Here is a 27,007-nt window from a genome sequence, read left to right as displayed (position 1 = left end):
ATGTTTTGACGCCCAAGTCCGTGAATGGGAAATGAGCCGAACGGGTGATTTGGTAAGCGAATGATTGTTCAATTATCCCTCAAACTAGACGCATTAATCAACTTGACCGGTTTCTTCACAGCTCGGTCAGGATGATTACCACGCTTCCTTTAAGACGATAAAAGACTGCTGTCGCGCACAATACATTTTATCTTTCCGATTTACGCCGGATGTCAAACCGGATTTATCGCGCGGAATCGTGCTTGAAAACCGGTTCAGTTAACAGCCGTGTTTATGACAGCTACTCCCAAACAGCTACTTCCTGTCACTTGTCACATAGCAAAATATGTGTCCCTTCATCTGAAATAAAAAAAAGTCACCAAACACACAATCGGAAACAGAAAATCGATGCATTTCCGCTTGCGAGCTGTGGATGGATGCAGAAAAGCGTTGAGATTCTCGGCGCGATTTGTTGCGAATTATCAAAAAACGGGACAGAAGAAAGGAAACGAGCCAAAATAAATGTCAACTTCCGGTACCGAAACGTATTGTTTCTTTGGTTGTTTTTTTTATATCTTTGTGGTGTGTGATTTTAATGGTGTTGTGTTTTCTCTCTTTTGCAGCTTTGATTTCGACGGTGCAGCCACGTGGTTCCTTTTGTGTGCTTCAAACCCTTCTCCTCGGGCAGGATCTTCTGCAGGTTAGTGTGTCTTATCTCAACGTCAAACCACGTCGCTCTGTTGTCTTACGGAAACAATACTGTGCGAGAGAAAACTTCCACCACTAACAACCTACCAGTTGGATACGCTCGTCGGAATCAAAGCATTATCAATTATCAAGCGAAGGGCATACAACTTTCCTCCCCACGGCCGTGTTAAAACTGCTCCAAACACGGATCTTTTGTGATGCGCCCAACTTGTTAGTTTTTGAATCTTCTTGCTTTCGCAAATTAAATTAAAAAAAACAACTGAGTGCCAAGTTGTAGCAAACAAACAAGCAACAACAGCAGCTGCCGCTTTCTTGTTCGGTGTGTTCGGTGTGATATTCGTTATAATTTCCCCCTTCTTGCTTGTACAGGTTGTGTTAGTTTGGTAAGGATGATGCTGCCGGGTGGAAGAAGAATGTGTCTCATTAAAAAACTTTGCAAACGAATCGGTTCCGACAAGCAGCCGTTAGAGTGGCATGCTTTTGGGAGATGCTGTAGTTGCTAAGGACGAACTATTGTTCTCGGGTAAGCGACATGATCCACCAAAACGAGGAGAAAAAAATTAAAACAGAATGTTCCTACAACAAGACTGGTAGAAGGCGCTTTCAAAGCAGAAACTGCATAATTTGGTAAGCCAAAAAAAAGTGGAATGAAGGGAGATACATCCTTAGTACATCTTTTTGGGTCCTTTTGTACGCTTCTTTCATCATGAGGCAAGCATAAAAACGCTTTTTATTCCTTTGCACGATTACGCTCGTTTAACGTGTAACAGGACGTGTTTCCAAAAGCTCTACACACGTCGGCTTCATTTGCTTAACAAGTAACATGCATACACTCATCTTGTTTTATGCTTTTTTGAGTGTGTGTTTGTGTTCCATTGTGTCGTATCTGAGGTAGATTAAAAGAAAAAAAAAAACTCTCTTTTGGAAATTCTGCCTTTTGCAAGGTTCTAAAAGAAGGAAATTAACCTTAGAAGTTCACTTTTGGTGTGTAATCGACCCAACATTGCTTAGCGTAACGGTCTATGACCAATTTGAAAGAGGCTAGTACCTACCCATCCACCTCTTAAAGCGCATCTTTCATTGATCTCGTCGCCGCAGATGGGCAAACAACAGCAAAAAAAAAGAAGCCCCAGTGAGTGGTGGAGGTCCTCCCGTGAGTGGTTGTGGTAACACAACCTCACCGCAGACAGATCAAGTGTCCAGGAAACTTTGTTTGCGCCGGCAAGAACTTGATCTAGCATGAGATTCCAATCGCTCCGTGCGGGCTAGGGTCATTGACCTGGCCCGCAGTGTATCAGTGTATCTATAGGCGCAGGGTTCTAACGAGATGTTCCCAGTCGTCCCAAACCGTGACTCAGCATGCTCCTGCCCATGTGTATAGGGCCGGCTGACCCCAGCGGTCGAGTCGAGAGAGACGACCGAGATGAGAAGGTGGAGATAATTATTTTGTCATAATTAATAATGTTTTGATTGATGATGGTCAGGGCGGCTAAGGGCAAAGCGTTGGCGGCCAATCGAAACGGAAGGAAGCCGGCCGACGTTCGGCTAGTACCTGTTGACGTTATCGAGGGGCAGATGTAACTGGATCGCAGCAGTACACGCTGCTTGCGTGTGCAAAGTGTCGGAAGGTCCTCTGTTGGAGATTATCTGCAAATGAAAGATTTATGACCTCCGGCTTTCGGGTCTCGGGGTAATGATCTTTGCCTTGCATACTGGGAGAACTTGCCACAGTTGGGACAGTTGTGAGAGAGTGAGAGAGAGAGAACGAACTCATTATAAGGTGTAATTGAATTGATTCTTTAAGTTCTCCTGGATAGGAGATGCTTATAAGAAACTCCCTCGTTTCTGTGCAAACGGAAGATGTCGGACACGTTGCGTTGCAGATATTTTCCTGAAGATTGTAATCCTCCAACATTGTTGCAAAGCACATCGCAACTCCCCAGAGGTTTGAGATGGCAGGATGGCAAAACCTTTTTACAGTTACATCAACATCCGATCCGATCGATAACTAAAGATAAGTGAAAAAATGTACAGTATATGAGACAAAAAGACGAAGAAAAGCTTCAGCCTCTAAGCTACTCCTGCCGTAAGAGGTATAAATTACTATCAACACAAAACCGAAAGCTTTTCTTTGAAGGTGCTGAAATTGGACCGAACGGGATGAACGGATGAATACACCGTAAACCAAAATAAAAAAACGCACTCTTGGTTAGTACTGCGCACTGAAGGAGACGTCGCCGCGCGTACAAATTGGCCGCCTTTGGCGGGAGGGTCGAGCGTGACACAAGAACAGTTAGCTTTTCGAAGGCCACCGTCGTCATGGCACGACTATCTGTCCGACACTCTGCCCCGTAGCGGTTACGTTACAGTAGGCAGAACTATCGGTCGGCAGTACATTAATCTAGGTCCACCCTGTGCCCAGTGCGTGCCAGCGATCCGACGCCCGACGCCACACCAATTACCTAGTTTGATGTTTTTGCTTCTTCAAAATGCTCCTACCCATGCTCCCGTGTGTGGGGTGACGGGGGTTGGTTTAGTGTTTCGGTGTTTTTGTTTTACTCCCACTGCTCGCTTCCTTGTTTCACCTCGACTCCGTTTACTCTCGCTAAGACACGAGGTCGTACGTTTTTTTCTCTCTTATACTTCACGTCATCGCTGTTTTGTTTCTTTTCACTTGTGCATCTTTCACCGGGTGACTTTCACGTTGATAGAACCTTTGTTTTTGGTGTTTGTTTTGTTTTGTTTTTAGTTTAGGTGTCTTCGGGCGCCGTTGTTTCTGTTGTTGTTGTTTTTTGTGTTTTTCTTCATCGAGTAACAGCTATTATCGTGCATTTGCTTCTCCCACCACATGGGTACGGGTAACTGTATATTTGGCTGTGCGTGTTTTCAAATGACTGACTGTTAGCTCAACGGGGGCTTTGTTTTTGTTCTGTTTTATGATACATGCGCTCAAAACTCGATACAGGGCTACAGTGCAGGTATTTGTTTTGAAAGGTTTTGCTGAAGCGATGATTACAGCTGAATTTAACAGTTTTCTTAAAATTAACGTCAAACGGGAGTATTAGATTCTCCAAAATCATTACATTAAAAGCCACAGTTTAATGTATCAAACCTAGTACGTATCATTTGTAGTCAGAATATTTCGACAACTGATTTACACAATTTCTGCTTAACATTAAAAATTTAAGGTTGAAACCCAGTTTTTTTATTTGACTAATTAGATTATATCGTTACGTTTGTCCATAAAAACAGATCTCCGCGCTTTTTGATTACTTGGCTCAATGCTTCGCTCAAATAATTCCACCAACCTTACTCCTCATGGACGGTGCAGGTTACATTTTAATTATCTTTATCAAATAGACGATGCAAAATCAAACACACACTGGAACCATCCAAAAAGCTTTGTAATTTGCTGCCCATGTTACAGATTCTTCACCAATTTTTCGGTCCGATTTTGCAACGCAATTGAGCTACCAATCACATAAGTAAATTGCACTCAAATCAATGAGCTGCTCTTGTAATTAACTAATTTTATTTACCTTAAAGTCCTTCAAATGAATAGCTACATGTATGTGCCGTGCAACCAAACGTATGAGGGAGGTAATGTTTGTAGCCCACCGTGCACACGCGACGCGAGTGTATTAATTACATCATCTCATTCCGCTACGATCAAACGTAGCGAGCCAACGGGCTGCCAAATTTGTCCGTGCAACTTCCGTGTAGTTTTGAGACCCTGTGCACGTTTCGTGGTTTCGATTGATTAAAAGCTTTCCAGCACGAGTAGCAGAGAGCAAGAGAGAGAGAGAGAGAGAGAGAGAGAGAGAGAGAGAGAGAGAGAGAGAGAGAGAGAGAGAGAGAGAGAGAGAGAGAGAGAGAGAGCGCGAGAGAGAGAGAGAGCGAGAGAGCAAAAATAGCAAAGAAATAAAAATACTTCAAACCAATCTTATCGCTACTCCCCCCAACAGTCTCGGTTGCGTTTGCTCGTTTTCAATTAGATAAAATCCAATTAATAGACTGTCAGCGTGTGTACGTATGCTTGGGAGGTGGTGTACACCCCCTGATATCGTGTTTTAGGGTGGTCAAACCGGGCCCCGGTGGTACTGCGTCACGCGTATGCGTTCTCAACGCGTCTACCCAAACGCACCCCTCGCCGAGAGTGACGTTCGAACAGACAGCCTCCAGACAGAGCCGTCGAAGAACGTTTTATCTTCCCAGCAGCCGTTGTTCCATGTGTGAAGGAAAGGCTGCCAAACGCTATCCGAACGGCACAGTGTCTCGCACAAGCTGAAACACTAGGATTGGGGTGGCGTCTTGCGTTGGAATTGTGCCTAAATGCCTTCACCGGTCCCTGGGTGAAGGCAGCAGTTTTTGCGCGTCCCTCCCGTTTTGCGGGCCGAATCGAATTATGTAAGTTTCTATCGACTCGTTCGCCCGGGTGAAGGGGTATCGTGCTTGCTTGCCGCCCCTATCGCTGTGCTGAAGATCTCCATTCGTGGCCGCGGCGTCGAAGTGCGTTTTGTGCACCATCACGTAACCATTAGGGTTTCGATCCGCGTGCGAATATTTCTGCCCGGTCCCGATCTTACACCGGCCAATCCTTCGCCCGAATACTGGTCGCCCGATCAATTTGCGAATGTGTGTGATGTGTTTTTTTATTACCATTTCCCTTCCCTTGTGTCCCTATCGCACGATGTACTTATGCCGGTTGGCATATCGCTCGCTAGACACTATGTAGACTGCAGTGGGTAGATGGCGAGTTAAAGCAACAAGTTAATTTGCAAGCTCGGACGGGTCGGATCGATTTCAAGACCGGCGAATAAAAGCTTAGTGACCGTAGATGTGAAAGCACCACTCATTAGCGGGTGCGTGAAACTAAACGGGAAGAGGTTTGCATTATACCCTAATGAGGTTTAATGCGAGAGGTTTGAGTTCCACGATGGCTGCTTTTTGTGCATATTTTCATCTTCAAAATTACGTTATAATTATATAAACCATTCAGAAAATAGAAACTTTGCAATTAATAGATATCTCAAATTAATTTTGTTAGAAAAGGCTTAAAGTTGCTTCATCCTCAAAGATTAGTATTTATATTGTATAATGATATTTCGTATAAAAATCAAAAAAATTTCATAAAAAAGGACGTCACAGACAAATAAGTTTCACTTCAAAAGCTCAAACTCCATCAAACTCCACATTCAAGTAGTAACTAGCGATTCTCCATCGTCATTGAAGGCTCTTTCACACATCTGGATTTGTGCTAGATTAATCACAAACGAGATCTGCAACCACTTCTGCCTGCTGTTCATTACATTGTTGTAGCTCAACCGCATTAACTATAGATGGAACCGTCCGCTTCGGACCGCTTCCTGAAGCCATCAATCGCGGATGTGCAAGATGTGGGCCTCATTTTCATTTGACATTTGAAAATGCACCACTGCAGCAAACGAAACCAGTTCGACTCCATCCCTACCCGAACGAGGCAAGAAAAGGAGCATTATCGTCTCTTTGCAAATCAGCCGGAAATTGCTTACACTGTGCTCTGTGTGGCTGTACAGCGATAGTAATGAGGAAACTGCGAGCGTAAGATGTTTCCCTCGAGGGCGTAATATTTGTCTTGTTCTTGTTGGTTAAAGCCCTTGAAATAGGGGTTAGCATAAGCGCCGGAGCTATAAAACAGGATGTAAATTCAAGAGCAAAGTACATTTTGGTTGCAAAGCTGCACCAAAGAGCTCATACATAAACTGCAATAAGGAATTAAATTGTCCGAACAGCAAACTAGCACAAGCGCGCTTCTCATCTGTACACTTTTACCTGTGTGGCAGTGCAATGAAAAAAGAAAGAGGTCTGGGAAAAATCGCTTGCAACCGCAACGAAATGCAATGAAAATCAATTTTCCACCAAACAATACGAGCCAAAGGTCTCGTGTACCGATGGGTCAATGCATAGTGCAGCGATAGTGTGGCGTTCGAGAACTGCAGACTAAAGCAACGAAAAACAAAACAACAACACACACACACACGAAGCACAATAAGCCCTTCCTAATGCAGGCAATATTTCTTGGAAGTAATTATGAACCGGTCGGAATGCCCGCGTGTCCGCCAAGGGAAGAGGAAACAATCGACCATCGAACGTTATTCTTGCCTAGTTTTTTTCCTCTTACCCTCCAGGTTCATCCGTGACCACACACTCTTTTTCCTATTGTTTTTTTTTTTTTGGTTTCTTCGGTTCGTTATGGCTGTTCGAAAGGTTGTTCCGAAGCGAAGTATTATCCCTCCACGGGCAAAAGGGTCACTTTTGTACGCGGGTCCACCCGTTCGTGCTTCCCATAGATCCCGCGTGGAATGCTTGTCCCCAGGGGCGGAAATGCTGGCCGCAGCACACCGTCCGCGGAATATGGATGTGTTGCGATCATTCTTGCTTGTCGAACGCGAACGCCATCCCCGTTTGCCCTGCTGACCCATGAATCATTTTCACCCAATTCCGACATTTTCCTGTGGGGGCTTTTGCGGTTTGCAAAAAAACGGGAGTGCAATAGGTTAGTGTGTCCTGAAGCAGAGGATGAAGCGGGTGAACCACAACCAGCTCCTTTCCTGGGTGGTGGCCCTGACAATGAGAAGCTGCACGTACGATACAGCCTCACTGATGAGTGTGTGTGTGTGTGTGTGTGCCCGTGTGTTTTGATGTGGTTCGTTGGCTCTATCTGCAAACAATGAGATGCCTCCTAACCTCCATTCTTTTAGCGCTGCCCCGTACGGATCGTCATCGCGATCGTCTCCGATGTGTGTCGGTAGATTTTAACCACCCCGCGCGCATGTGTGTGCCGAGCGATGGGTGCGATCATGCACATCTTGCCTTTTCCTCCCCCGGTGTTTGTTGGTTCACGCAGCGTGCGCAGGCAGTACCGATGTTGCGTCTTCCGGGACCCCTTCAAACCTTGTGCGCGTTGATCGTGGGGTTTTGTCGTCAACGTGCACGCGGAGGAAACGATGATGAATCTTTGCTCCGGTGACCGACTGACGCCGTATAGGGGGGGGGGGGGACGCCAGAGGTTGTTGTGTTGCATGCGGGTCGCCTCGGGCTAGACCCGGTCGTGCCGTGCCCGGTCGCTGATTAGGCAAGGCAAAGAATCAAAACCGTTCCCTAGGAGACGGCTGGGATCGTCGTCGATCGCCACATTCCGATAAGGAAGAACAATCGCAGCGGAATAATAAATAACATTAAAATTGGCTGCCCCGGGAAGGTGTGTGTGTGTGTGTGTCCTACTTACTGAGTGGCTGGGGAGTGTGTTTCAACATCTTGTCTCAGTGACATAAGGTTTGGACTTTGGGGATGACTGATGCTTTTTTCCTTCAGCGGAAAACCAAATAGGGACAGAAAGCAGTTGTCATCTGTCAACTGCTTTCTACGGCAATGCAAGCTGGACGTTGTTATTTTAGGTTTTGTTATGCTTTTTGCTGAAGAAAAGGTTATACTGCATTGAAATACAACAAAATGATTTATTTTAAAGCAAAGAAATTAAATGTGTTTAATGTTAAAATTATAATAGACTTTTAATCGCGGCATTTGCTCTGCTTTTGAACAAGAGACTTCAACGATCGCGAATATACAAAGCGACGAACCTTTTTAATGATCCATCATTATTGAATGGAAATATACGAAAACTTCATTTCAGTACTGCTTTTAGGACAATAATAATTCCTTTTTGTTTAATATTTCTATGGAAGATCTGCTTAAACCGCTTCACTGATGTTTCGTCTCTAAGCCCTACTGTTGTGTTCTTTAGTATCGGAAGAGCATTGACATGGAAAAAGAGAAGTCGAAAAACAACACATGATTCGGGTGGCCTTCACGAAAGACCTCCAAGCTTCCACTAAAGACGCTGTACCACTCGTTTGAGATAAAACGACCAAACAGAAACTTACAACATTAACCCTAATAGAAGGCCGCTTAAAGCGGTAACCCAAAACGCTAATGGAAGAAGGGTTTGTGTGTGGAAGGGAAAGCAAATGGAAATGGTCAACAGAAGCAAATTGGGTGCTTAGATTGTGCCCTGCTGTTGTCCCGCTTCCTGCTTCGCAGTGTGCTTTCTATTCGTCAATCTCGAACGATTCTGGCGACTGATTCCGTTCCCCCCTAACACGGTAGTGATCACACCAGATGGGCCGTTTCCATTGCATTGTGCGCCCGTTTTGTGCAGTGTCGGTGCGCATATGATGGTAACGGGTTCCAGCGCACAAAAAAAACCTCATTTTTCTCCCACTGACCGATAGAAACCTGCAATGACCCAATGTGGTCTGCGGTAGATGCATGCATGGTAGAGTGAAAGAGAGAATGAGCATGAACGGGTGTCGGGTTACTAAAGCCATATAAAAAGGCCCACAGAAACACCATCATCAACACAGCGAGACGGTAGCAAAAGCTCCGCCGCACACATATCGGTCGTAGCAAATGGGGAAAAGAAAAGGAGAAAGAAAAACACTCCAAGCACACCCAAACCCTGCTGCCTCCCATAAAGAGGAGCCACCGCAGCGCAGCATAATCGGCACGGAAAAACGACACCTTTACCGTACGCGGGTCCGTCCCGCTCTTTCGTACCGGCAACCGCTGACCATCGGGGTGGGAGGGGATGGGAGGAAAAGAAAAATGTCACATTACATCTCGGTTATTTTTACATAACTTCTTCGAGACTCCTCTCACAGGTAGGCGCACCGGGGGCATCAGGTTTCGTTGGGGTTGGAAGATAAAAACGGGCCCGGGAAAACACACACACACACACATGGCATCGTTTTCTGGTGCTTATTGCATGGCGCCAGGGCCACCTCGGAAAACGCAGGTATGTGCCATCTTACCGTTGTGCGGTGCCGATTCGTAAAGAAATATTTATTGTTCCGTCGAACCGGAAAATTGTTCAACCGACCTCGCCCACCAGCACCGCCCCAAAACCGTGCCGTCGCCGCCGTACGCACACACACACGGCAACAGAATGCGACCTTAAAACAAAGCCCGGTTGGATGGGGTGGATGGTGGAAAAGTCGGAAAAACACCCTGACCTCCTAATGCTTGTTGGAAGGGGCGGTCGGAATAAAAAAGCAACAAATGCATGCATACGCTGCCACTGACTCGGAACGGAATGAAAAACACTGACACACAAACAAACACACACACACACAGTTTGATATTGATACACCCGTGACTGGTGGGACGAGCTTTGTTGATGATGCCACTCTACCCCTTACTCGCCTTCCCGACCGTCTTGAATCGAAGAACCGGTGTTTCGAATCGACATTGACCTCATCGATACGGAAACGGCTACATGACGTTGTGGATTGCTGACACACACACACGTATGTTAGAAACACATACATACTGGTCCAATTGTAATAATTACCCCGTTTTGCTGTGGTCAGCCGAAAACCTTGCCTGATCAGTTGAAATTGTTAATTGGATCAGGCGCTTATTGGAAAATGAGCAAAATTAAGTTTCGTGTGTGCTTGTGTGGGTGCTTTTTTGTGGGAGGCGAACAAGGCGAATGCCAAAATTGTATGCCACGTTTTGCTTTCTTGCTGATTCTTTGGCACGTTTTTCCATCGTTTTCTTGGACAAATTATGGCTTTGCGCAACTGTCGAAGAAGATTTAAGCTTTGCTGGAAGTCGAATGAAAATTAATACAAAAATAATTAAGTAAAATAATGCCTATATACACAGAAAACACCAACAATTTAAGAATCGATCATATTTCGAAATTTAATTATAAAAAACATTCTTAAACGTTCGAACAATTAAATAAAACCTTAATTTTTCACATTGGAAAATCTTAAAAATATGAAATTTTTAGTAAAATCTCTGAAAAATCATGCTTAAACTACTACAAACAACATAATGAAGAATACTAAAATAACTGGCCAAAGAAACACTTCAAAATGGAACAAAATGCTACTTCACTCTTATCGCTTAACTTCACCGCAAAATGTTGATAAGAAAATATATTGTGAATGCTTCTCCAGCAGCACGTCGGTCGCTAGTTTCATAGTGGCTCCATCACTGGCGGCCACCATAGCTCCCTCCCACAACCCCTGCCGGGTAGCGGCGATTACAGACGAAACGGTAAATGGCTGACACATTACTTCGTAATTGCATTTGGACGGTCCCGAAAAGCTCCGTAAGCGCACACACAGCGGCAAGCTTTTTTTTTCCCATCCAATTTTCCAAACATTGCCGAAGGAGTTGCGGCCCCGGGAAAGCGGCCATTTCCGATTCGCCTTCGAAACGCGTCTTCAAGATGCGCCCGCGTGGCCAGAAGATGCCCTAAAGAGTGGTTGGAGGAGGTGGAAAATTGAACCATTCCGTGTCGTTCGCTCGATGGCTATGAAATAATTGATCGTGCAAACGGTTTCCCGATCGTTGTCGACCCCCAAACCCAACCGCCGATCCACCGATACCGAATCGTTTTGTTCTTTGCCAGCCTTCCTCCCGGCTTCTCATCCCCCCCCCCTCCCCATCAACAGCTCTTTCTTTTTGGAATGTCTTTACTATTTTTCTCTCTCTCTCCTCTCTCCCACCGAAAGCCTTTAATGGGGGCCTCCGGCACATTTCTTACGTTCCATTTCGATTCCAGCCGCTCCGTTCGCGCGCCCATTGGGTTGTTCGGTAGTAATTTTTCCTACCCTTACAACCCGTACAAAAAAAAAACGTACGGGGCTCGCAAAGGGTTTGGTTTTCATTGGCGTTCCAACAAATTCACACCCATCTTTCACCCGGGTCCGGTCTGGCCCTTTTTCTGTGGAAGCGTTCCACAGGGGGGCAGGCGGTACATTAGTGACCACACGCCATGTTAAAACATTCCCCCTTGGGTATTGGGCCGTGCGGATGTCTTCGTGAAGATTGGCCGCTCGTTACGGTGGCACGACGATTCAACGGGTGGGGGGATGCTGGAGCATCGTATCATCATTTCCCATGCGCATCAATTCCCCGGCAAGGGGCATCGCGTTCGATTTGACCCACATTAACCGAAAATTGCGCTCGAAATGATGCTGTTGGCGTGTGTGTGTGTATGTGTGCTGAGTGGTTTTGTCCCTGTTGGTATGGTGGTTGTGTCCTGCTTTCTGCACGCTGCTTCATACACCGGCGCACGGTTTGTGTTGGCATCGATATCGGGCTGGGAAAACGCATTTGCCGCCGCTGTCCGTGTCTGTTTTATTGGAATTGTCCTACGTTTCGCTAATAATTCTGCCATCGGATCCGCTTTCGATGGCGTTGGGAGACTACGAGGATAGTTTGGGTCATTGTGGGAATGTCACGAGGTTTATTAGATTCACAACATTAGTTACGAGATGTCAGAGTATCGTAAAGAAAACACGTACTACCGCAATCAAAGATAACTTATCCTGAAGCCCTGAAGGCTATCACATAAATATTGAAGTATTTGAAAGCATTTCAACTAATATCCAGAGTATTTACATCTATATTATGACAATTTAGTTACTAACGCGTGTTTCTTTTCTTTCGTATTTCAGATCACACATCAACAAACGACTTCCTGGTAAGTTTAGATGTTTCATGTTTTGAAACATGTACCTCAAACGTCACAATTTTGATCGTGTTATAGAAAGCCAATTAGGCTTCCATCTCCCCACTCCTGGTGGTGATGGAGCAAGCTTCAATCGGAAGCAAATTGCCCTTTGTGTTTCCCCGAAGCACCTGAGCCCCAATTCTAAGCTCCATCTAACTTTGACACACTGTCAACCAGTGAAACCAGCTCTACAGAGAGAGAGAGCGAGGGTGTAATGGTCGAGGAAAAAAGTACGCAAAACAACCGAGTCTCGATTGCGCACTGGAAAAAGGGGATTACTGGTCCCCCCTTCACCGTAACGAGTTCCGTCATCTGGTGGACGAATTGCAACCGAACCGCTGCAATATTCATAACACTCACACTGCCGACGCGCTGGCCGGAGTTCACTTCCGGAGTGCAGCTATCCATCACGGAACCCTCCCAAATGGGAATCGATGTACAGGAGAAAAAAGGGGCAAAAAAGATGCGATATTCTGTATCGGAGATATTTTAGTACGACATGTAACATACCTAGTGACAGCTGTGCACTCGAAACGGCGCATCATTGGCATAGTAGCGAAACATATTCGGAGTTTTTTTTTGTTACATCTTTTTACACAGCATATGGAAGGAGTCCCATAAGCCATTGCCGATGGAGTGGGTTGATGGTCATGGGAAATACGAGGATCTTTGTTTGACAGTGTATCCCAACGGGTCCCAACGTTCCACAGGGAGTAAGGGAGAACAAGAGAGATTACGCTGGAACGGAAGCAAGTGGCAAGAACGGCAACAGATTTGCATGCGACAAATGATTTGGCAATTTTGGACCCATGTTTCCAATGGCCATAGCAGACCATTGGATGTAGTGGCATAAAAAAAAAAACTCAAATTTATTAGCCCATTGGTTCATAAAACCGGTTCATCGTACATCGAAAGAATATTTTTACAACCGGGGGAAAACGTTAAACATTTGATTGTCTCGCCACAAAAAAATGTTCCAATTGTTTTGTGAAGTATGTAAATGGTTGTACTACACCCGATATGCAGCCAGTTCGAGCATTGGTTTTGCGGGAACAAACCAAATAAAAACGCACAGCAACCGGAGCAATATAAAAATTCATTTATTTGAACCCGCTGACCGGCAATGATTGAGTGTGGGTCCAGGGACGTTTAATACCAAGCGCTTTACCCGCTCCGTGTACCAGGATGCGTTTGTTTTTCATCGGTTTGCCAACTGGTGCCGCCAACATTGACACTGCCACGGTTCCCCCATTTTCTAACGAGTGGTTGAAGCTCCCTCCGTTTTCCTGTCCGCTTCACTAGCGAGAAAAATTCCAATCGAAATCGGCCGATAATGGTCCGAAACGATCACATACACACATACACACACACCGGTCAGTGGAGCACTACAGCTCAATGGCACAGAAAACGCGCAAATATTCGTACTCAAGTGTGTATGTCCATGTGTGCCGGTGTGTCCGAACGATGTCCGGAACCCCGCGTTCTTGCTCCCGGCACGCTGAAGTGTCCCCGCCCGCGAGTCTTCGCAAACCGTCAAATGCGTCGCCCGGGACTCACTCGCATGACCAAACGTCAAATGGAGCTCGGGAGCGTTTTATTTTTTTTTCCCATTTCTTTTCTATCTCTCTTCATTCCCGCACGTGTGTGTGTGGGTAATCCAATATGTTGTCCAGCAAAAATTAACGGTAAATACGCGTCGCCAGCATCATGCTGGCGGGGGTACACCCTCCAGCTTTTGCACGATGCACGTACAGTACGTGCGGAGGACGGCTGGCGGACGGTTATGCTGGAGTTCCCTTCGCTATAGCCCCTAGGGAAGCAAGGGAGCAAGGGATTGCAGCACGAAACAACCGTTTAGATGACAGTGAGAGAAAGAGAGACACAGAGAGCGGATAGAGAAAGAGGCTCAGTTTGGTTGATGCGAATGCGGATTTGACACGGTTCCATCACGGTCGCCGCCGTTCGCCAAATGGACCGCCGATCGAACTGGGCAAAGTCTTCGTCAAGTGCTTCGATTTGCATTCCTTCCGTGGAGCGTTCGTGGTAAAGGGATGGATGAGATGAGGCGAAGAAATGAAGGCAAAAATAGTAGATGGCAAATCTGTGTACTGGATTTTGAAAGTCTTTTGGCAGACGATTCTTTCCATCCTTATTTTTTGCTAGAAATTACATATTACATTACATAAAGAGAAGAAATATCTATTGTTTTATGAATCATTGGATTATTAAATCATTCAAGCAGTGAGAAATTATGATTTTCAAACAAACCAAAATTCTTCATACCCTTTTACGAAACAGCAGGAACACATGGACCAAAAAAAAGAGCAACACATCAAGAACTGGGAAATCAGAAAAGAAACGAACTTTGCTTTCATTTCCTGTTAGCTCATTTGCTCTCCAAAGAAGCTACATCCAAAGAGCTGTACAGCATCTTCCAAAGAACGGTAATCCATTTTTTCGCCTCCCTCTTTCCCTCCGGCCAAGCAGCTCCAATTCACAACCCAACCAGCCCAGAACAGATAAAAATAGATCCAAACAAACCACTTCCTCCGGAGCCGGGCGCTCTCTCTTACCTATTTACCTTTACGTGGCCGCAAGATTAATGAGCCTTCCACCATGCATGCATGCTAAAACCCATCCATCCATTCTGACCCGTGGCACAAGGGACTGGCTAGATAGATCCACATCGTTGACCTCAGCCCTCACGATACCGAGTCGTCCGATTCGAGTCTTCCTTATAAGGCAAGGACCAGTTCCGGCCCGATCCAGAACCAAAGCAGTACGAGCAGTGGTGCAAACAAATGTTGTTGTTCAAGATCAAAATTAATATTTCATTACATCCGCGCCCCGGCACAACTCACTGATGCTTCAAATTTTCCACGCCACACTGCTCTCTCCCCCTGCAAATGGTCGCTGTTGGTGTGTGCGTATTTTTCCAGTTCGCTTCACGCTCAGCGGAGTTGCTGTTGTTTATTGGTTTGGCCGCTTTTTTTGCATACCCTTTTCGTGTGCCTCGTTTCGTTTCCCAGTGCATTCGATAGGCAAAACGGCGGCACGGCTGCAATCTTCGCTTCAAGGGATATAATCGGAGATGCAATCCCGGCGCAATCGCCTCTCTCTCTCTCAAACACACACACACCCTCCGCACAGCTAGAACGATCCCGTTTTGTTACATTTACTAGTGATACTTCCCAGAAAGGGGAGATTCGGCTTGTAGGACCCAGGTTCTTGCATTCGTGTGCCCTCCTAGCAAATGCCTCCTAGAATGCTAAATAATTGTAACGGTTGTTGGGGGCATTATTTTTACAACCCATCCCGAGTGAAGTTCTACCCCTGTTCCCATGCCCCGCTTGCGATTCTGACGTAGTCAATCTTAATCAAGTTTTGAACTGCTTCGATTCCGGTTCGCCGTGCTGTTGCGTCCAGGGGCGTCCTCGCCGTTCGAGGAGATTCGAGATACTGTAGAACGGGACTTCTTTCCAGCGATGATGATGGCGATGATGATGATGTTGGGGAATGGGTGGGCAAAAGTATCGTGTTTGCTAGCGGTCCCTGCTGGTCGGTGGGTCATCTCGGGTGGTGTGCAACCCCAACTTCAGGATGCATTTCAGATCATTGCATCAAGGTTCTAGATATTGGTCGGTGCTCGGTGAGACAGAAGAGAGGTAAAACCTGAAAAACAAACCCCATGCCACCGATTCTAGAAGCTAGCCCCAGCATTCGCAGGGAAGTTCTGACCATCTTACCGTGGTGTTGCACTCTGACGCGCTCCGGCTCTTCACAAACACGCTTTGGAGGAAGATTCGTTCCGGTCGAGGATAATGGTTGCTTCTTATTTTATATTTTGTTGGTTTCGTTAGACCAGCAAGGTGGTGGCCCGACGTGTTTGGGCTGGGGCTTGGCGTGATCGTGAGAGCTTATTGATTAATCTTCGTCCAGTTTTGTACGAAACGCACGGACACTGAGAAGGTCTGGTTGCGCTGGGGGAAAAGGTCACAGCCGTTGACCGGTTTGTTGAGGGATTTGTGGCTGTTTGCTGTTACCCACGGACCGACCATAACGGTGGTTCTACGGAATAATGGATGGCCGGTTACGAAAAAGGGCAAGCCCTCCGAGAATCGAGTCGGATTATGAGCTGCGTTTAGAAATGTGCCTGAAATAGAAGAGAAGTTCCCTCGCTGTTGCGTGCGTGTGCCTCTGTAATCGGTTGTAGATGTTTATTGCACGTCAGTATCAATCAGTGGTTAAGAAGCTTGGAATACCAACTTGGAGATATTTATTACACCTTTATTACCACTGGTTGGTCCGATTGTACGCTAGGCTACATCTTCAACGCTAGAACTCCAATCCCAACAGTTCCACGGGCTCAGTCAGTCATCACCCACGTCAACGTTCCCAGGAATGGTGGCCACCTTCGATTCTCTTAGATTCTCTCCCCTTTTCAGGCTTTCTCCTTAATTTCAATCGCGCAAATCCCTTCGGCACGCAGTACCTTCAGGCGGCTTTGATCTTTTGACCAGCACGATCTTGGCAACCTCCTCGGAACTGGAACATCGCCGATACCGATGTACCTCGGATGCCTTAAAGCCTGCCCACGAGTATTGTACGTATCATGCAAAAGGTTTTGATTTTATTAATTTCTAACCCCACTAACGTCGCTTTCTTCGACACTTGAACCGAGTGTTGGCATACTTGGCTTATCGCAAAAAAACCCCTCCCCCGACTCACCGGGCGTTGGTGGTGGAATTTTGCTCACCCCAAAAACAACTCTCTCCATCTCTTCCCCGCGAAGGAGAAAGGAGTCAACTCTAATTGCACTGCATCAATCGATCGACCAATTTGACATGGTTTGGGTGGTCCAGGTTCAATCTGATCGCAGTGCCAGCGCTTTCGCCTCATTTTCATCTTCGTTTGGTGCTGTTCCCGGTATGCCATAGGAAAGCGAGAGAGAGAGAGAGAGAGAGAGAGAGAGAGAGAGAGAGAGAGAGAGAGAGTGGTATTGCAAAAAAAGACACACAAAACAAAGATACATCTGGCTCCCGAGCCGTAGGCGTGGATTTTGGAGTCTCGCGAAAGACCCACAGTTTGACATACTTTGGCAACTTTTGGATCGCTTTATCTTTTGTTTTAAGCGCTTCAATGTTTTTTTGGGTAAAACTGGCACGATTGTTAAATTCCAGAACAGAAAAGGGAATGAAAGCTTCTCATTCGCGTTTGACGAAGTGAAACTTTGCTTACCAAAACGGTCAACATCCGCGCTTAAAGTGCTTGAAAGGGGATTTGTGCTGGAATGTAGATGAATGTTAAGGGATCAATTGATTCCTTTTCAGTTAACTCTTTTCTTAAAATGAACCACCACTGGCCCCATTGTGTATTGTAAAAAATCCTTTCAAGCTGCCAGTGCAAAAACTGTTACGTCCCAGTTTCATCCCGCTCCATGCAGCCGTGTGGTGGCGTACTTCCCTGTACCAATCTATCCCCACGTGGCTTCCGACAAACGTAATAAGCCTCAAACATGGGCGAGTAGGTAGTGACACCACGGGAGTACACGTGGAGATGAAAATTTATTGCAATTGCTGCGTCCCACCCTCCCCCCCCCCCTCCCTTCCGCGAACGACAGTTAACCGTTCAACGATGTCAAAGGTCGGCAACCGGCGTGTAGCGGGCGACGGCACGTTGGCCCAGTTTGCCAACAACGCCACACCGGAAGCGTTTCACATGCGCATACACTGCACACTCCCGGGGAAACTTATTTGCCTGCAGCGTCCCCAATGTGCAAGCTGCCACTGCCACTGCTGCTGCTGCTGTGATGGATTGAATTTCCGATGATTGATGGGCGATAGATGGTATTGTAGCGGTAGCAATTGAAGTGTGTCGTGTGGGTTATTTACTTTTCACTATCAACCGGGTTCGGGAGGTGAAGAAGAGCCGTGACGGTGGTATAGTTTCATTTCGCGATCGTGATACGATACCCGGGCCGACACAATTGGAGAGCAATAATCGATCAATTGTTTCATACTTTATTTGTTTAACCTGTTGTGAGTAGTAGCGGGAAGGAGCATGCTGTAAAAGCAATATAATGATAAACAGTTTTTGACAAATTAAGCCATAAATTGTGTGCCGTAACACATTGAAGTTTGGAGCTGTAAAGCAAAGCTTGATGGGTTTCTATTGCTTTAAATTACCTGCTGCTTGACGGAAAGACGCTTCCGTGCCACGTTCGGCTTCTTTGAAGTAGATTTGAACGATCGTTAATATTACTTCCGCATCGCTTCCTTCCTGATTTGATTTTTGGTGAGCTTTTTTTTAGCTATGCGGTACAATAATTTAACGTTCATGTCTGTCATGGAAGAGCAAGAGTAGTATCGCTTATTTCCGGCAGAGGGCACTTTATTAGTATACGAGGGAACGTTTTTATTTAAAGCAAAATTTTATATGAAATGATTTTAGATAATTGCTGCCTTTATGAAAGACAATCGGCGTATCGTTGCTACCACATTTTACATCCTTACATCCAAACTCACAATTTCACTAAGATTCAGCCATAATTTTCCTACAATTTCCCCCCTCTTGAAGTCGTGGAAAGCCAACCTTGATTGCCACTTCTTGTTTTGCTGATAGAATTAACCAATCATTATGGGAAACTAGTTTTCCCAAACCACTCGGCGGCACACAACCGCAATCAAGGTCATGCCAGAAAAGATGGAAAAGAGCAAAAACCACCGGAAAAGCGAAATCAACCATAGGAAAGCTATTTTGTCTGTGTATGTGTGTGTGTGTGTGTGTTGTGTGTGCTGCACCGTGTCCGTCCGGGTAAGATCAATCGGTCGATCGTCGGTCGATTGCGGTCGTCGTGAAAACGGACTGGAATGCTTTCGACCGATACCGAAACCAAGCGCGCCTTGCACCGTCTCGCTGCCAAACAAGACGGGGCTGGGAAAATGGCCAAAAGTCAATCAGTTAAAAGCGATAAGTCAGGAGGTCAACCATTATGTGACCGTGCTCAAACCGCTCCGCGCGGCAAAAGAAGCGAGCATTGGCTGTAGCTTAGCGAGACTGACCGATAATTGCTAAAACATGCAAAAATGCGTTCGGCTCGAGCGGTTCGAGCCTGGACTCAAAACCGTTGTTTTTGTGTGTCGATGCGCGCGCTGGGCGCGCAGTGCCTCAGAGATCAGAGACGAGTACCGCTCGAAAGCACGGGGAGGGGGGGGGGGGGGGTAGCGTTCCGTTGGGCTCACGTTGGGTAATGGCTGACATTTCGCTTTGCAGGCGTCCGCGACGAACGAAGGAAAACACTTCCAGCGCCCTTTTCCTTGCGGTGCACAGTTTGTGTGCAGAAAATTGCACAAATCTTTTAACCTTCCCTCCTTACTCACCCAACGACACTGTGTGTTCGTCGCGCCTAAATCGAGTTAAGCATGTGTCAAAGTGTCAAAAGAGAGAATGGTAAGCAAAGCGAGCGAGAGACACAACAAAAAAGAAAGAAATAAATCACAATACAAACGTTAATAGTAATGGCGTGGGCGCTTAACTAGCCCGTTGGTCAGTTTGTCCGCGGCGGCTACAAATTGTACCTCTCTGCCGAAAAAACCCTTTCCAATTTTATTGAAATATCACGTACACAACGCCCACCGCGCGAGTGGGTCGCAAATAGTTTTTCACATTCCACGAGCGCGCGCGCTCGCGCCAACAATTCCCGCTTAAGCCGGAGCAGCTTTTCTCGCGCTAAGTATGATTACAGTTTTTATTTTAAAAATACTTTTTTTTTGTAATCCTCTTCCGCACGCAAGCACCCGCCGGGACTGGCCCTCTGGTTCGGCAACAAAGAATCGCCAGCATGATGGTACACAATGAATGCCTCTCCCTCGAAAAAAAAAACAGAAAAAATGCATCCAAAATCGTTTAACGCACAACGAGCTGGCAGATGCGCGTTTTGAATACGTTAGCAGAAGCTTGTGCGTAACAGCCGCTAGGAAAAAGTCTCAATTATCCTCATCCTGACACGTGTGTGTCACGCGTGGTCCAGTGTTGCGTTGTGCGTGTGTAGTGTGTGAATTTATTTTCTGTTTCATTTCACTGAAAGGTCCTCGAGGCTCCCTTTTGTCCGTTGCGCTTAAGCATGCAAATTATTATTGTGCTTTTTTATGCATTTATTCCGGTGACTATTGAGCAGAAGCAAAACGGGAGAAATCAGCAGGAAAAGAGGCTTAATGTTTGTATGTTTTTTTTTTGTGTACGTTTATTTGGTTTTTTTTTGTGGGAGGCCGTAGTGTTGGTTCAAGAAAAACGTGTCACCAATTTCAAGCCCTGGCTGGTGGCATATTGCACACACAACACTGTTGCTGCTGTTGGCCAATGTGGTGCATGTTCAACGCGTGTTGTTGAGTAGGGATGTTTTTTTACTATCCATTTTCCACCATATGACGACAATATCCTGACCGCGTGTTTTTGGTGCCCGAGTGTTGATAATGGTGCATTGCAATGATTTCAGTCAGTGGCTCGGATGCACCAATTGCATATTCAATCGAAACGAAATCAGTTTTAAAAGGCTTTAATGTTATTGTTGTTATTAATACACAAGTATGGAGTGTTTGTATGGTTTTATGTTCCTTTATTGTTATATTGAAGTCTGCAGTTAACGAGAATGCATTGAGTGCAAACGGTTCGTGGTAATTTTTACAACACGATTTTTTTAAAAGATAATTACAACACAAAAGTAGTATTGTACACACCAGACCAAACTAACCCTAATAAATGTAATGTGAAATTTGAGTGGACAATGGAACCAAAATTCCACATAATCGCTTAAAAATTTCCCGAACGCATCGAACTACAATGAAATCAACGTTGTGCAGTTTCTGTAATCGTATTGGTTTCCCCTTCAATACACTGAAATGTTGCGCATCAATTACCCCATCAACGACCGCACTGAAACAGCAGATGCATTGTCACAAACTTATCACAAAAACCCATCAAACCATAAATCCGTGCACAATAAAACAAAAAAAATACAACTACGAAACCAAAATGCAGCTGGTGCAGTGCGCTTGCAGTATGCACTAAGTAGCAACGACCGTGCCATGTAATAATGGTTGTTTGTGTGGCTGTGTGTGCATCTCTCCCCCCCCCCCCCCCCCAGTTCGTTTTCTGCCACCGCAACATAGTGCGAATGATTAATGAGCTATTAATAATCGGTTCGTCGGCAGGCACGGGGAAAGGCTGCTCGGCGTCGGTGCCTTTTTTTCCTCAAGCTGAGGGGTTCTGTTTGTGTGCAGATTTTGCGTGTTTTTGCCTTCTCCCCCTTTCGATTGCCGTGTCCCATGCCCGTGCCGTGACCACACTGAAGATGTGTTTTGACAGCCGAAGTGCGAAGGGCTGACCTTTTACGCGAGCGCGAAGAAAACAACAAGCAGATAAAGATCGAACCGACTGGAGCGTGCTGGCTATCGCGTGCAGCAGGGTTGAGCTTTGACGAACCATGGCAAAAGGGGGGGGGGGGCAACGATGGGTGTCCGATTGGTGTTTGGGCACGAAGGGGACGAATGGGCATTTGCGTGCGGCATGATTAGATGCCTCGTGGCACCGTGCCCTTGTTGGAAGGGTGTTGATTTTGTATTTTTAGAAAGTTTAATTTAATTTTGCAAAAATAAAACCAGTCCAACATGCACTGAAGGTAAATCCCTCGTGTCTTTCAAAACAATCAACGAACAAAAACAAAAAAAAAAGCTCCAATAAAATATGTCACCACTAAGATGGCAAAGTTTGAGAGTTTAATTTCACCATCAAAAAGTTCAAAGCAATAAAGCCAATTCTTTTTCCTCCCCTCTCCCCAGCCAGAGGGAAAGAAGTACAAAAAAAACCAGAAATGAAAACAGAAGAACGCACAGGAATACCTTTTTCGGTTCTTAAAATATTCTATGCTTAAATAAATTCATTTCCGTTTCCCTCCGCGGGCGCTTCGCAGCAGCAGCAGCAACATCAACAAAAGGAACCTGCGGAGAATCGCGCACCGGCGGGCACCGTTCTAATTGCTTCATTAAAATTCAATGCCTTTGCTTTCCGGAGCTTTCGGCCGGTGCTTTCTCTCCAGCACCGTCGTCTCCCCACGCGCTAAAGACGGAACGAGCGTTGCAGAGAAAAGAAAGTTTGTTTGGCTTTGTTTTGATCGCAGTGGTGCGGTACAGGGACGGGCGACGCCATTATTGAAATTATTGGGAAAAAAAGTTATGCCACATTATTTGTGGTCAATTTGGTGTTTGATCTTTGCCATTTACAGGAGCAGGGGTGCGCAATGAGATGCAGAAATATTAAAATGGGGGATTCTGCTTATCCGCCTGTTTTTTCAAACCTAGTCCTGGAATAGGAAGTTGATTTTGGTATTTGCCAGCAGCAATGTTACGGAGAGCATTTCTAAGGACCCTTTTTCTCTGATTGCTTTAAAATAAGCCTTACAAATGCGGAAAAGGATAACATGGTACAACGAAAACATTTCCACAAATTTTCTTCACCAAAAGATGCCTATGAAGTCGCTTTAAAAGTAGAGCCCAATTCATGCAGAACACCCTTGGGCTAATGAGATGGTTCCCTTTGCCTTACAACTCGTTAAACCCTTTACCTCACATGTATATGTGTGAGTTTCATCATCATTCTATAAAACCGATCCTAATCGAGCACAATTGTACGCATTGCAAGTTGTTGCCTAACCCACAAACATTAATGAGCGCTCTCGAGATTGTTGCGATTGTGCTGTGGCGTTGGAAAACAACTAAATAATTAACAACAATATTTTCACTGAACAGCAAAGCCCCAGGGGTATAGTGCCTTAGACAGCAGAGCAATCCGGTGCCGACCTTGACAGCAATTTTCATTACATTGTAGCGTAGCAGAGTGTTACAATACTGTGTTTTACATCCAAAACCGCTTTAACAGCAGCCCACATGGTACGGCAACAGGTTGTCAGTGTAATACGATTATTACATTTTGTGCGTCTGGGTGGGCGAGTGTTTACCTTTTACCTTTCTACCAACTGGAAAACAATGATACACTCAGTGAGACTGATGAAGAAAGCTTCTTCCGTTTCACGCATGGCCGTTTGAGCCTTACAGCAATGTGTTTTGAGTTGGAAAAGTCCTGTATCATAAAATGTAATTAATCTTCACACAAGGTCAAAGCAAGTTAAGCTTCTGCTACTGTGCCGCATAAATAAGGGATTGTAATAAACAACGCACACACACACACGGACACCGTGCAGCCACGTAAACAGGATAGACAGGAGGAAATGGGTGGAAAGCCTTCCCATGCCTGAAAGTGATTAGTTCCGGCAAGCCGATAAGCATCCCGCGTGCGCTTGGTAAACAGAGCGTGGAAAATGCAACGCTTTTTGCCCCGTTCTTGCAAACTGCAAACAAAAGCTCCGCCGCTCCTGAATGTGCATCGGGCTGTAGACGGGCGCGGGCAGTGTTTTGCGAGGTGCATTGCGAGGAGAATTTTAGGCTTCTCCGATAGAAATGCTGCCCCAAAGCGGATCTTGACAGCAGCTCTCGCATAGAAATTAACTGCCCTTCTTGGAACCCCCAATGGCTTCACTTACGATTGATCGATACACAGAGTTACTGGCAGGTTCCGTGAGGTTCCTCGTACCAGTGGTCTGCTGGTACGGTCTTCGTGCGCTTCTCAACTTCCAGTCCCGGTAGCCAAACTAAAGCACGCCCGCAAGGTTAAGTTCACCCGCTTGACTGGCCATTCGCTCAATAGCGAACTGCAGCAGCTACAAACTTATCGATGCACACAGTGAGTGAGCCAGGTCTTCGCAGCAGTGCCTAACTTGTGCGCTCACGCAATTATAGTTATTACCGAACGGTAGGCTGCACGATCTGGTACCTTGGCGCTTAGCATACAGCAACTGCGGAAGGTTATGCTTAGTTCTAGTAATTTGCGTTTCGGGTATGGATTTTATCTAGCCTCCCTAAATCCATCGCAAAGGTCACGAGACGCCTTCGACGTCTATTCCACTTTCTGTTAGCTTTACTATTTTTGCATTTGCACGCCGCCCCGAAAAGGTCAAAGAGCGGCCGGTGGGCATTGCTCAAACCTCCTGGTCGGTTCAACCACCACCAACCAAGAAGTACGCACGTGTAATTAACCCGTGTTGTGGTCACGTGAAGCACCGAGCTTTCGGAGCTGTGCTGTTTGATCGATCGAACGAAACCGTCGATCGGGGCTACCTTTCGACAGCTCTCACTCTCACGAAAGGGTGCCGATTGGCAGTTTAGGTCAGCACGGCGTAGGCCAAGGTTTGCGTTTACGCTTTTGAGTTTAGACACACACACACACATCAACAAAAAACCATCGTAAACGCGAGCTGATGAGTTGTAAGTTGCATACAAAATAGCTTTTCAAGCGTGCGGGGCAGCCCTCATTAGCTGGCAGAGACGCGCCTAAACCTCGTGAACTGGTCCGGTTTGATTTGTCGAAATTCGTGTACGCTCAAGTAAAGCTCGTAAACTCTTGCGGTTTACTGTTCCAACCAATCGGGGAGGCCAAGGTCACAAGGTGGTTACAAGGTGGTGGCAGTGGTACACACTCTCCACCGAAATAAAACGTTACAAATCAGCGCGTTCGGGGCAGAGGGGCGTCTGCTGTCAATTATTTCAATTATATTTGGACAACGGGCACGTTTTTCTTTACCGCGGTCTAATGAGGCTAAGGATGGGGGTTGGCTGGATGGAATATGTTTGGAGCATAGAAAAGCAGCAAAAAATGAAGGAGTCAGTTGAATGGGTGGGTTATTGTTTAGAGCTGTAGCTGAGGATCTCATCGAAGGTTTGTGATGCATCAGAAGTTGAACAATCGGTCAACGGTCGATCATGAACAAATTGTTAGTATTATTTTCTACAATTTTAGACGAAAATTATTGTATTGGTGAATCAATGATTGAAGATGACTTGATTCATGCCTCCACAGGCTCATGTAGAAAGGCTTCTCAGTGTGAAATTTGACCAAAGTATCTGGATCATTGCATCAGTAAGCTCTAATTTTTTTGTAGTTATGTACCTATTTCAATAGTTTGCCTAATGGGTCTTTGTAACAGGCATGAATATTGTGACTTCTTGTTGGTAATCGAAATGGCGAGATCATTGTACCAGACATTTTAGGGACAGTTTCTTGTCTTTGTCTCCAATGAACAAGTACAAGTATCTACGCTTGGAGTATTGTAAGACATATTCATTATATATCAACAATATCAAGGGCTATTCAAGCGGGAACCTATGATCCGTCAGGTACTCTGCACAATATTGTCCAACTATTCAATTGTCCTTTCCAAACCTACCCTACCACTAGTCAGCAGCTAAGGCAGCGTGTCCACACGAGCAGTTCTATAAACAATGCGACAGTATTTTGTCGTTCCTGTTTTTCCCGCGAAAGTCCTGGAAAACGGTCCATCGTGCACTCCACACTTCTCAAAGTCCGTCTTGGCTATTAAAAACAATGAGCCAAGAACGTTCGCGTGCCAAAGACATCTCCTAACTCTTAGACTGAGAAGAGCGCAAACAGACACGCCGAGCAGAATACAGCACTACAGCAGACAGTCAGACCGAACAGACAGTCAAGCCATTTTGGTCGTCGAAATACGGGAGGGAAAAACACGACATCCCAAGCCACGGCGCTGAGACTGAAAAGTTGACGCAACGTAATTTAATTAAATAACATCCATCGTCACAGCAATCTCAAACTTCCCACAGGGAGGAAGTTGATGTCGCCAAACTAACCGTCGTCCCATCAGTTACAATTTCTTTTCCACTGCGCGCTGTCCGTTTGATGAAGCATCGCTGAAAACAGAAAAAGGAGATGGTTTTGAGCAAGCGGCGTGATTGCTAGCGTGAAGACAAACAGATGCACTGTTGATGTCTCTCACACTGTGACATGCTGACTGAAGCACTTTCCATCCATTTTCCATTTGGGCAAGAAGTGTGCCGGATTGTGCACATACACAGGGAGTCCTTTTCAAATGGGATCCGTTACAATTTCACCCAGCCAAAATTGCTCCCGCTCGCTCAACCGTGCACGCGATGATGGTTGTTGCACGATGAATGTAATTGAGATGCAAAAACGGGAGGTCCCTGTAGTCGTTTGGGTGGGTGTGTGTGTGTGTTTGAAAGCTCTCCCGCGAGAGATGACGTTGCTGAACCTGCCACACGGAACACACGGACTCGTAGCTCACTTTGGCCCGCATCGTTGCATACCAATTTTCGTCCCCAGTGCGCTCATCACCGCTCCCGCAAGCGACACTGCACAACCCACTTGTCCTAACTCCCTCAAGCCGGTTTTCTGTGTGTGTGTGTGGCTGCAGTAAATTTCTGTCAACCCACCCAAAGACCCACCCCCGTCCTTCATTATATGCCTCCCGGGAACAGTGAGTGTGTGTGTGTGTGGGGGGGGGGGAATCTTTGCTCCTGCTTCCATGCTCCAACCCCAGGGCCTCCAGGGCTTGAAAAGTGGCGTCGAAAGTGCATTTTCAATGCGTAAACCTACCCACATTCGCCCCGTTACACAATGCATGGTACAACACGCCGCGGCACACTTCCGGGGCGGACTGTTTGTTTTACTTAGCTACGCTGCTGGGCTTTCCCATTCAGCCCCCTCGCCCGGCTGGATTGACTGGCAAATTGCCTTCCGCACTAGCCAGTACTTGTGCTTGATGCACACACACATGCCGTGCCTGTGACTGTGGCACCCTAACATCCTCCC

General features: G+C 46.1%; 1 protein-coding gene across 1 annotated transcript in view; it reads left to right on the top strand.

Annotated features, from left to right (window-relative positions):
• Positions 1 to 596: 596 nt before the first annotated feature.
• The window catches only part of LOC1276498 (midnolin homolog), a 92,484-nt gene continuing 66,073 nt past the window's right edge, over positions 597 to 27,007 (top strand). Inside the window, exons 1-2 of the mRNA XM_315855.5 lie at positions 597 to 679; positions 12,201 to 12,226. The gene's annotated coding sequence lies outside the window, so the exon portion shown is untranslated. The remainder of the gene's footprint in view (positions 680 to 12,200; positions 12,227 to 27,007) is intronic.

This window comes from Anopheles gambiae, chromosome 2 (assembly GCF_943734735.2).
Source record: "Anopheles gambiae chromosome 2, idAnoGambNW_F1_1, whole genome shotgun sequence".
NCBI classification, from domain to species: Eukaryota; Metazoa; Arthropoda; class Insecta; order Diptera; family Culicidae; genus Anopheles; species Anopheles gambiae.
Note: the sequence above shows the minus strand (reverse complement) of the source record. Positions and strands in the feature narration are given on the sequence as shown.